This window comes from Octopus bimaculoides, chromosome 7 (assembly GCF_046866305.1).
Source record: "Octopus bimaculoides isolate indiv1 chromosome 7, ASM4686630v1, whole genome shotgun sequence".
Taxonomy (NCBI): Eukaryota; Metazoa; Mollusca; class Cephalopoda; order Octopoda; family Octopodidae; genus Octopus; species Octopus bimaculoides.
In genome coordinates this window covers 51,528,125-51,541,208 of record NC_142934.1, presented here as the reverse complement: position 1 = coordinate 51,541,208, position 13,084 = coordinate 51,528,125, and the positions used below count along the sequence as shown (strand labels likewise).

Below are 13,084 nucleotides of genomic sequence, written 5' to 3'. Positions count from 1 at the left end.
AGATAGATAGATAGATAGATAGATAGATAGATAGATAGATAGATAGATAGACACGACGGGCTTCTTTCCGTTTCCGTCTGCCAAATCCCGAGGCTATAGTAGAAGATACTTGCCGAAGGTGCCACCCAGTGGGACTGAAGCTGGAACCATCTGATTGGGAAACAAGCTTCTTACCATAGTCACGCCTGCGCCTATATGATTAGTTTCTATTTAATTTTATAGAACATTTTCATTATCCAATCAGGTCACCATTAAGTTGAATGAAGGAATGTCTTAGGCTGAATACTTTTTTGTTAGCGTTTATAAACTGGTAATTTTTTAGATGTTCAGTTGGGATTTCACTAATTTTGGATAACCTTGATAACGTTGTATTAACATATATTTTCGATGATAATGATATTAATTTTAATATTTTGTGTGTGTGTGTGTGTACATGTTTGTGTGTTATTTCTTTACTACCCACAAGGGGCTACACACAGAGGGGACAAAGAAGGACAGACAAACGGATTAAGTCGATTATATCGACCCCAGTGCGTGACTGGTACTTATTTAATCGACCCCGAAAGGATGAAAGGCAAAATCGGCCTCGGCGGAATTTGAACTCAGAACGTAGCGGCAGACGAAATACTGTTAAGCATTTCGCCCGGTGTTCTAACGTTTCTGCCAGCTCGCCGCCTTGTGTGTACATATTTAAATGTGTGTGTGTGTGTGTGTGTGTGTGTGTGTGTGTGTGTGTGTGTGTGTGTGTGTGTGTGTGTGTAGACCAACAACGGATTGCAGATGACGGCATTACATTTATTCATCAGTTACGATCGTTTCAATAATTTTAGTTTCGATTGTCCGTCTTTTGTGAATTGACTGAAAAATAATTCAAATTTTCCTTCCTTAAATTCTGTCAACCTGAGTGTCGTATGACTGATGACTGATGACTGAGGTACTCGCCTGGATTTCTTAAATAATCCCTATTATATATATATATATATATATATATATATATATATATATATATATATATATATATATATATACATACATCCCTATCATACGATATATGATATAGAAATTCTAAAAAGAAGTTCATATTTCCTGATAAAACTGTATTAAGTTGCTAAATGACACCATTTTTACTAAATATAAGAAACCTAACATAGAGAGATACAATTATATTAATGTTGAGGCTAAATTCCTCGCTAAACGTAGTAATATCGACGATGAATTAGAATGCTTAGCTAAAAGAGAAGCCTTTCTTACTTTAAAAGACCATAAACCTAATTTTCAAAATAAAGCTACTCGTAGATCATTAAACCCAGAAGCTCTGAAATTGGGGCAGTAACTAAAAAAATACTAAGAAACATTGATAATGAAATTAGAGAGAACACTGGGCTTCAACTATAGAATAATAGTTTTACTATAGTAGATTGGTTCAAGAACATTAAGATTAGGAATAAGGCTAGATTCGCTCAGTTTGTCATTATATATTTTTATCCAGCCATATCTAGATCACTACTTGTTATCAAGTAGTGATCTAGATATGAGTTTACTAAATCATATGTTGATATAGACCCTTTAGACCTGGACTGTATCAGGCATACGATGAAAACACTAGTTTAGTAAGGAATCTGCATGGGTAAAAAAAGGTTGAATAATGATGAATTATTTGATGTAACTATGGGGTCGCACAATAGTGCTGACGTCTGCGACATTTTGAGTCTCTTTGTATTAAACACAATCAGATCCAAGTACTCATCTCTCGATATTAGTATATACTGAGACGACGGTTTGGATATTTCCCATCGCTGTGATGGTCACACTCTTGGTAAATTTAAGAAACAACGTATTTCTATATTCTGTCAATTAGTCTTTAAAATCATAGTAGCTACTAATCTGCCTATAGATGATTTCTTAGATGTTTCCCTAGACTTGAACTCCTCCTCTTATAAACCTTTTCATAAGCGTAACGAGAAAATCCCCTATACACATACACAGTCTTATCATCCTCGTGTAATGCTTAAAAACTTGATAGCTAATATCAGTAAAATAATGTCTAACCTCTCTTCCTCTAAAGAAAATTTCGAGAAAGTAACCCCCTACTATAACAATGCCTAAACCAATAGTGGCTTTAAAGATAAATTAATATAGAACCCTTCTAATATTAATCAGAATAATAATAATAAACCTAAAAATAGACCAAGGGAAATTATTTGTTTCGCCTCCCCCTCCTTTTTCCTTAATGTAAAATCTAACATAGGTAAAAGATCTCTGTGTTTCTTAAACATTTTCAGAAAATCATATGTACAGGAAAATATTTAACAGGTGTTCTGTGAAATTATTACATAGCTGCTACCCCAATATAAAGAGTATCATTACACGAGGTCAACACCAAGAGCCTAAATCTAGTTGTAACTGTTGAGGCCCAGAAACCTGTTTATTTGACCAGTGATGTATGATTAAATCCGTCATATATGAGGCAGACATTACTGCAACACTAGATGATAACACAGCCGATAAGAGCTATGTCGGACTATGCGAAGGAGAATTTAAGAATCACTATATTAATCACATGGCTTCCTTCCGACATAGGGATAAAAGCAAAGCTACTAGGTTGGCTAGCCACGTATGAAGTTTGAAATCTAACTCAACTCCACAGTGGAAAATAATCAAAAAATCCACACCATGCGTTAACGGATCAAAAAATTGTAAGCTATGCTTAACTGAAATAGCTCAGATCCTTTTCAGATCTAAGATCGCTAACTCACTGCTGAACTCTAGATCTGAAATCTTCTAGGCGCAGGAGTGGCTGTGTGGTAAGTAGCTTGCTTACCAATCACATGGTTCTGGGTTCAGTCCCACTGCGTGGCACCTTGGGCAAGTGTTTTCTACTATAGCCTCGGGCCGATCACAACTTTGTGAGTGGATTTGGTAGATGGAAGCTGAAAGAAGCCCGTCGTATATATATATATATATATATATATATATATATATATATATATATATATATATATATATATATATATATATATATGTATGTATGTATATGTATGTGTGTGTATTTGTTTGTGTGTCTGTGTTTGTCCCCCCCCCCAACATCGCTTGACAACCGATGTTGGTGTGTTTACGTCCCCGTAACTTAGCCGTTCGGCAAAAGAGAACCGATAGAATAAGTACTAGGCTTCCAAAGAATAAGTCCTGGGGTCGATTTGCTCGACTAAAGGTGGTGCTCCAGCATGGCCGCAGTCAAATGAATGAAATAAGTAAAAGAGTAAAAGAGTATATGCCTCAGTTCCTGTTGAAGAATTGGGAAGTTCCTCCTTTATCTGATTAATAGCTGTACCATAAACTTTAAGCCACTATTTTTTCAGCCTTATAAATTACGGTCCAAGGGAGATAACTCCTTTTCCTCTTTTGCTTCTTTTCTATTATTCGTTTTCTCTTCTTTTTTTTTCACCTTCACCCTTTTCCTTTTTCTATACACTTCCTCCCTGCTTTTCTCGTTTCTTCTCTCATATCATTTTTAGTTCGTTATGTTATGTAGGTTGTGCCTGATGACTATTATGAAACAGACGTGTTATAAAACATTGTTTGGCATGTTCTCAGCACATGAAACTATTAGTAGCACATAAAAACATGTATTGTGTTTATTATATATATAGTACACACATATATGTATACACGCATATGTTGTGTAGGATATTAACTGTGTTGTAGATGTCATCCGTTATCCGGTATAACAGCGCCACCTACAAGCATTCGAGCCAGGTCTCCTGTCTGAAGATAACTTTTTGCCATTCCTCCTTCACCAATCTTGGAAACCCTGAAAATGTCACGGGCATTCACGGAAAAATGTCTCAGAAAATCTCACAGACATTCCTCCTCTAACTAAATAATGTAAAGAAAGAAAATAAACAGCAAAAGAATTAATCTTTTTTACTTCATCAATAGGTTCATATGCACTTGGAATTCGTCCATTTTACTAAAAGGGTTAAGTCAACTTACGCTTGACGTAAAGGCTTATTCATATGACTGTCACAATGCTAAAAACCATATGAGTAAGTTGGGTTAGTGCACCAGATGACTATAGATGGGACGGTTATATATCATGCGTCATGAAAATAATATACGATGTGAATAAAGAGGATTTTAAATCTACGTCATTACAATTTGACTTAATTCTTTCCAGGTAAAGGCAAAACTAGTTTCATACATACACACGAGTATTTATATTCTTCTTTCTTCTTTGTTTTGGTCTTCCTTAAAAAAATTTCTGCGTTCGTGCTAATATTTAACAGTTTCATATATGTGCATGTGTGTGTGTGTAAGTGTGTGTGTGTGTGTGTGTGTGTGTGTGTGTAAGTGTGTGTGTATGTGTGTATGTGTGTGTCTAGGGAGGTAGGCGCATGAATGCTTGCATAAGCAGGGTAATTAGATTTGAAGGGTATGTATGTGTGTATGTATGTATGCATGTGCATATATATATAAATACATATATATATGTATATATGTGTATATATACATATATAGATAGATAGATGTGTATATATATATATATATATATATATATATATATATATATATATATATATATATATATATATATATATATATATATATATATATATATATATATATACATGTATATATATAATATACATGAATAAATATATATATATATACACATATATATACATGCACACGCACACACATGCTGGGGGCAATGTGTGTGCTCGTGGTGTGTGGGTATGCGATGTGTGTGTATGTGTGAATGTGTGTGTGCGCGTGGTGTGTGAGTGCTTGATGTGTGTGTGCGTGCGTGTGTAGGTACGTGTAAATGTGACATATTTGTAAAGTTTCTGAGAAAATAAAAATAGAATACTCGGAACTGCAACTTTTATTTTCAATATTACATAACATATATGGTATACACATACATTACACACACACACATACACATATGCACATAGACGCACACACACACTCGTTGTATTTTTCTCTCTCCCCCTCCATCTGTCTTCCTATCAGTCTAGTTTACATATACCTATATTATATATATATATATATATATATATATATATATATATATATATATATAAATTTAGATTCAAAGTGAATATGGTACTTATGTTTAGGCACCAGAATTTAGTATGGTATTATCCACACAATTCCAAAAAATAATTTGATCAAAAATCAAAATAAGCAACAAGGATATTCAAGGTTACTCCAGTACTATCGTTTCGTGCGACTCCATTTATTTAAGCAATGCGAGCATTGCATTAAATGTAAAATGCAGAGCAATCTTCAGCAGCACAAACATACAGAAAATTTACTGAAATTTCATTTCAGTAGAAGTACATATTACTGTTGTAACTACGTTTAAACAAGACGAATCTTCGAATTCATTGTCAACATTTTCTTTGTAAATGTGAATAAATATGTACTCTACTAAACGTGTTGACTAATCCATCGGTTCAATGTTAAATTATTTTTATATATCACAAACAATATATGTATATCTATATATATAAAGATGAGAATGTGTGTGTGTCTGTCTGTGTGAATCCCTAAAACTTCACAACCAATTTCATTCAAATTTTACACATGCCTTACTTATGGTCCATGTAATGTCATAGACTCAAACAAATTTTAACCTCTTGCCTAGTACGAGCCCAGAGAAATATTATATCTCCTCCACTATTGCAGTATTACGTGTCAAAAGTGAAACAATAAAATCTCTCTATTGTAATGTCAGATATTTTCACTTTAATAGTTTCACTTTAATATTGAAACTATAAAAGAGAAACTATTATCTCACATATATACAGGCATACATACATATATACATACTTACATATATATAATATATATTATGTATATATATAGATAAGATATATATATATAAGATATTTATAGATTGTAAATTTATTCAGTCCACTTACCTATCGGTATAGTGGTCAGTTGCAAACTCCAGAGGTGACACTTTCATTTCACCTTAGCCCTCACGTCACACAGTTGTTAATGTTTGAGTTGGGTCACGCCCCTCCAATTGCTATCGATCCGTAATGCATCTTACGGCTGTGCCTGTCACCTGTATGGTGACGAATCCTACATTGGGGTGTATTAACGACTAGGGTAGGGTAGCTGACTGCTTATTGTGATCATTCGTCTTTTGGTTTCCTGTAGCTTTGCTCTCTTTTACAAACCCAGTGAACATACATATATTTCCTATTTAAAATAAATTTGAATAATAGATATAACACTCAAGTCAAAAAGATTCTCAACAATTCAACTGCTCTGGTTGACATTAAGACACCCATATCCAATAGGGGCCTTAACTCCCTCATTTTAAAACTCCATGACATCCATTTTTCAGGAGCAAAATCCTTTTGACAGGTTTCATAGCACTGGAATTTTGGAATCTCCGCATAAAGATCAGTAGTATGGGATACATGTGTCATGATTAGAATTTTTAGGGTGTGTAAAGAGGGAAAGAACCCTCATCTGCAATTTTGATGAAATTCGAATACTAAGTATTCCAGTTCATTAGAGAAAATATAACAGAAAAGTCTTATTCTTCCATTGCATGTTACACGAGCAACGCCGGGTATCTCTGCTAGTACATATATATATATATATATATATATATATATAGTTTTAGGGGAAAAGAACCAAGGTTCATGAACTCATCGATGAAAATCCACTGTCACATATAGAAAAATTAATAAGTAAAAGCACAATAGATAAGTATAATATAATACAAAGTAAATATAAAATAATGATAATAAAACGACTACGCATGTATACATACATACATATATAATGTTAGTATGTATATATATCCATGCATGTGTGTGTATATGTGTGTGTGTATATATGTATGTGGGTGGGTGTGTTCACATCTATATATACGTATGCATGCATGTGTGTGTGTATATATATATATATATGTGTGTGTGTGTGTGTGTGTGTGTGTGTGTGTGTGTGTGTGTGTGTGTGTGTGTGTGTGTGTGTGTGTGTGTCTATGTATGTATGTATGCTTATGTATACATAAATACGAGGGGGAAGTTAAAAATTATCCGCACTTTCGTCATAACACATCTTTATTATTGTCACACTGCCTTCTGCGCATGCATGCTTATAGCTGGTACTATTGTGGTCACATGATCTAAATTTGAGCCTAATCACGTCATTTTTCTTTCTGGCTTTACAGTGTAAACATGGCCGCTCCACTAGCAATGTGCACCAAAGAAGAACAAAGAGCAGTAATCCGATTTTTTGGGTCGGAAGGTGTGTCAAGTGCTGGAATTCATCAGAGCCTTTAGCCCAATACGGGCACTTCACAACCGCGTAGAAGGGTGTATGAGTGGATCGAGAAGTTTAAAAGTGGCCGGACAAGTATGACGAACGAAGAGGGAGCAGGACTCTCTTCCACTACGGACGAGATTCAGCAAGATCGACAGATGGTAATGGTGACTCGGTGAGTTATCATTGATGAGGTAGCCCGTTCTCTGCAAATTAGTCATGGTTCTGCCTATCAAATCATCCACGATGAGCTCGGCTTCCACAAAGTCTATGCAAGATGGGTGTCAAGAGAGCATACTGCAGAGTTCAAGCGCAAACGTCTTCAAGTCTGCCAACCTTTACTCGATCGCTACAACAATGAGGGCGAGGAATTTTTGAGCAGAATAGTCACAGGAGATGAAACGTGAGTCCATCATTATGAGGCAAAATCCAAAAGACAGAGTCTGGGGTGGAAGCATCCTGGCTCGGCAACAACGAAGAAATTCAATACTCAGTCTTCCGCGGGAAAGGTAATGCTAACCCTTTTTGGGGACTCAAAAAGAGTATAGAAATCAGCACACAGGAATTATAGAAACTTTAGTGTTAAAGAATTACATTGGTATTGTTTCCTGCATTACTTGCTCCAAAAGTTATACTCCCCTGTTCTTTTTTAATCATCTAATTTATAATAGAGTCATAATCCCATGGTTTTTTTTGTGATGTTACGGGGGCGGGAGACGTAGGAGCGATTCCATTCTTTTTTTAAATTCCAAGACATTTACAGTGGTGACGAAAGAAGCTAAGTAACAAAAAAAAATCTTTCTTTACCTCTTTTAGTTAAATTCCCAACTTTAATCACAGCTCCTTATACAATCTGTTTGTTTTATTCTACTAGTGCACCTTTTTAAACCTTGTTTCTTTATAAATGATTATATTAAAAGTCATTTCAGCATGTTTTGCTGGAGTAAAAATTTATTTTCTATAACTGAATAACGATATATATATATGCAAATATTAATTCACAGATTACATATCTGTATGTGTGTGTGTGTGAGAGAGAGAGAGAGAGAGAGAAAGAGAGAGAGAGAGAAAGAGAGAGAGAGAGAAAGAGAGAGAGAGAGAAAGAAAGTGAGCGTGTGCACGTGTATGTGTATCTATATACACATACATATACATATATATATATATATATATATATATATATATATATATATATATATATATATATATATATACATACACACACACATATCTATATAAATATATTCGCTGCGGCATTAAAAACGGTCATCGTACACATTGGTAAGAAGAATAGTCTCTATAATCCTGGGGTCAGTAAGACTCGCTGAAGATGAACTAAGAGTTTTTTCTGAAAGTTCGAAATCACGGTGATATGGGTATGTCTGGCTTTTTTAATTTCCGATTATTTTCGTCATTGGCATGGAGTTTTGGAATTTTTATTCATTTGCCCGCTTTTACCTTTGTGTTTAAGTGAAAATTTGTGGTTTGGTTATTTTGACTGCTATATCTAGCATGCCGGTACTGCTTGTTAGTACCCTTAATTATTAAATGATAATTTTTTACTGCTATGGGTTTTTTATGCATGCTAAGCCACTGATATAATAAACAATTATATCGTCATAGATATATATGTATATATATATATATATATATATATATATATATATATATATATATATATATATATATATATATATATATATCAAATTGAAGTGTTATAAAACTATTCCACATATACAATAACAGCTATACCAACAATCCAACATACCTCCATCATCAGCTGCCCCACGGATTTTCACTATGGTTTCGACACCTGGGCAGTACCGTTCAATCCAGCGGTGTCAACAGCACTAAAATAAGTGTTGTTTGGGAACAAACATACCTTAGATATTGCCACATTAATTCAGTCTTAATTCTAAGAAGGATTAAACACTAACGTTATTAATTAAACTACAACAATGAAACGCACACACACACACAATTATATATATATATATATACATATATATATATATATATGTATATATATATACATATATATATATATGCATATATAAAAATGTATATATATATATAAATATAATTAAGGGATCAGCAAATATTTGCTTCACCATATACCGAAGTTCAGAAATAGCAGCTAAAAAAGCTGAGAATCCCACAGATAGCATCACTTGTAACTCACAAAGGCAAAAACAAGAAGAAAAAACAATGAAAACTAACCAATTCCGATGTTTAACAGCAGACGCGTTTCTAGATCATGATTGATAATAATCAATTTCCTTCATCAGTACTGTATTCCAGTAGTAAATTTGACTATGCTAGCAAACCGTGTAAGCATGGACTAGTAACATTCCACACCGACACAGGTCTGAAAGCATAACCGAATCCACCTCGGTCAGCCAGTCTAACTGTCCTTCCCTCAAGAAATTACCATGTGCGCGACAAGTGATATCGCAGAGAATCTGTGTATACTACCAGTGAATAATTATTACAAATTAAAAGGGTAAAAGGATTATCAATTTATTAATTAATAAATCAATTAACAATTAATAATTTTTACCAAGCCCATCGGTATGAAAGCACCATTATTGGTGGAGAACCTATTTAAAAGCTCATATATATTTATAAATATAATTAAGGGATCAGCAAATATTTGCTTCACCATATACCGAAGTTCCTGAACTTCGGTATATGGTGAAGCAAATATTTGCTGATCCCTTAATTATATTTATAAATATATATGAGCTTTTAAATAGGTTCTCCACCAATAATGGTGCTTTCATACCGATGGGCTTGGTAAAAATTATTAATTGTTAATTGATTTATTAATTAATAAATTGATAATCCTTTTACCCTTTTAATTTGTAATATATATATATATATATATATATATATATATATATATATATATATATATATATATATATATATATATATATATATATATACATATTTGTATATAAATATATATGTATACATATAAATTTTTGTTATTTTTATACAAGAATAGTGTTGATACAGTGACATGCTGAAACTTCGAAGTCACTGTGTCAACACTATTCTTGTATAAAAATAACAAATATGTACGCTACAAAGAGTAATGAATAATCCTTCACTTTGGTGTTAAACTGTCGTTATAACTTTACATAACAAACATTAATGTGTGTGTGTGTGTGTGTGTGTGTGTGTGTGTGTGTGTGTGTGTGTGTGTGTGTGTGTGTGTGTGTGCGTGTGTGTATTATGTGGTAAGGTTTCAACAAGTGAAATAACACTCGATCAGTTAAGAGAGTAAAGTTGTTATAATGAAAACCGCAAGTCTTGTGAAATACAGCTATCAAAGGTTTCATAGCCGAAACATTAATTATTTCGGGTTTTTTTTTTTTTTCAAGCTGATAAGGACAAGACCGTATTGAAGTGACCATCGCAGATTCTTCACAAGATTGGCGAAGCTTAGCCAGTTCAGTCGAGCGCTCTGCGATACAGGTGTCTTGCGTTACAATGAATCTTTTTCATATGGATTTTTCTGCCAAAAACATTCCTACACCGCCTAACGATGTTTACTTGAGGATGTCTTTTATATTATGTCCAAGTACAAGCCTTTCATATGTCTTAACATCTCTCTCTATATATATATATGTATATATATATATGAAGAAGAATGTTCTCTATGTGGCTTGTGTGTTTTCTCGTCTACGTTTTGTTTGCAATGTCCTGTACCCAGATATGCACCTATACATACAGGTGGATGTCGGTATGCACATACCTGTACGTATATATGCATATACTCATTTACTATTTGTTTTTACATGACTGAACGCAGCGTCACCAATTTGTAAGTAGTTATCGTAACTTAATATTTTCCGACGCTACTCTATCTCTTTCTCTTTCTCTTCCTCTATCATTTCCCCCCCCCCTCGTTCTTCCTCTTTACTACTACATATCTCGCTTTACCCCTCTCGTTCTTCCTCTGTTACTACTACGTATCTCTTTTTCCCCCTCGTACTTCCTCTCTTTCTCTTTTCCTCTCGTTGCTCACCTATTCTTCTACTTCCTCCCTTTGTTTCTCCCTCTACCACTCTCTCTCTTCCCCTTACACCGGCATGGTCACATGCTTCCGGTCAATAATTCTTTTCTTCCTTGGCTATCGCCGAGCAAACACGCGAATTACTTCGTCCCTACTTTCAAGTTCGTGCCTCACAGCGTTCATACACACATAATTTTTCTCGTCTGGCCGTAAAGCCTTTTCTGTTTGTTTTCCTGTCTTGTTTTTTGTCCGCCACTACATTCCTCCATGGTAAGATTTAATTTGTGTATACAAATTTAATTTGCGGTCCATGGGAAGAGCCGTTTTAACGATGCGTCCTGCCCAGCTCTTCGAAACGCCGGTGTTAAAACGGGGGTAGCTGATGAAGAAGAATGTTCTCTATGTGGCTTGTGTGTTTTCTCATCTACGTTTTGTTTGCAATGTCCTGTACCCAGATATGCACCTATACATACAGGTGGATGTCGGTATGCACATACCTGTACGTATATATGCATATACTCATTTACTATTTGTTTATATATATATATATATATATATATATATATATATATATATATATATATATATATATATATATATATATATATATATATATATATATATTATTACTCAATATATTTTTTTCTGTATATTATTTTTCACCCTTTATAATTGTGTAACTTATACGTGTGTAGTATATACCTAATGTGTATATGCGTGCATTTATACATGTGTCCGAATGATTGTAAATATACGAGTGCACTTGTCTCCTTCTTTCATACATATATGTATATACGTTTATATATCTGCAGGTGTAGATGTGTTTGACAGACAGGAGGATGTATTTGTGTATATACATATATAACTCATTTGTATATTCAAGTTTTAAGGCGAATGTGAATGTGTACACTTAAGTACCCCAAATATATCCAAATAGAAATTTAACAGTACACGTCGAGACACGTGCGATCAGACTGAAAATTCTCGTAGTGTAGGAGACAGTCCGGAAGTGAATGGTAATAAATTTACATCTAATATAGGATAAAATTTTCAAAAAATTTTATCAGTGGCCAGCATATTAAAAAATAGCTTTTAAGGTGAAAATTAGAAAGGTCAGCAAAAAAAAAAGACCTCAATATTATGTAAATAGAGGAATTTATCTGTAAAAATATGTGACACTTATTCGGTAGCCATGATTAAAACTCCGAGTTTTATATGTGCCTATATAGATGTATGTGCGTGCATGCGAAAATATGCGTATATAGACGCGTTTTAACCTTATAGCTTTGTCACACTTTCTTCTGTATTTTGCTTTTAGCCCCGGGGGTGGGTGCGTGTTTATGGGTGCGAGGAAGTTGAGCGCGTGTGTGTGTGGCTGTGTATGCGGGTATACCCGTGTATGCAGGTATATATATGTATATGTATATATATAGTTTTTAGCGAGTATGTTGGTGAGCATGTGTGTTTCAAGTGAGGGTGGTTGAGTATATACATATAGGCGAATGTACGGATTGGTGCGCTTACGCAAACATTATAAACTTTTCTACTCCCTTACCTTTACTCCCTCCTCTTACTTAGCGGGTTATAGCTCTTTTGTCTTAATAACGGTCAACCACACAATAATTTCCCTTTGTTTAACGGTCATTTTTCACAGGAATTTTCAATGGCCAGATAACTGAAGAGATGGCGGCGTGGGTTCCCACCCCGACATCCGAAACTCGGGGTTTTATCATGGCTACCGAATAAGTGTCACATATTTTTACAGGT

General features: G+C 34.3%; 1 long non-coding RNA gene across 1 annotated transcript in view; it reads left to right on the top strand.

Annotated features, from left to right (window-relative positions):
• The window catches only part of LOC149134697 (uncharacterized), a 151,497-nt gene that overhangs the window by 126,260 nt on the left and 12,153 nt on the right, over positions 1 to 13,084 (top strand). The gene's annotated exons all lie outside the window — the stretch shown is intronic.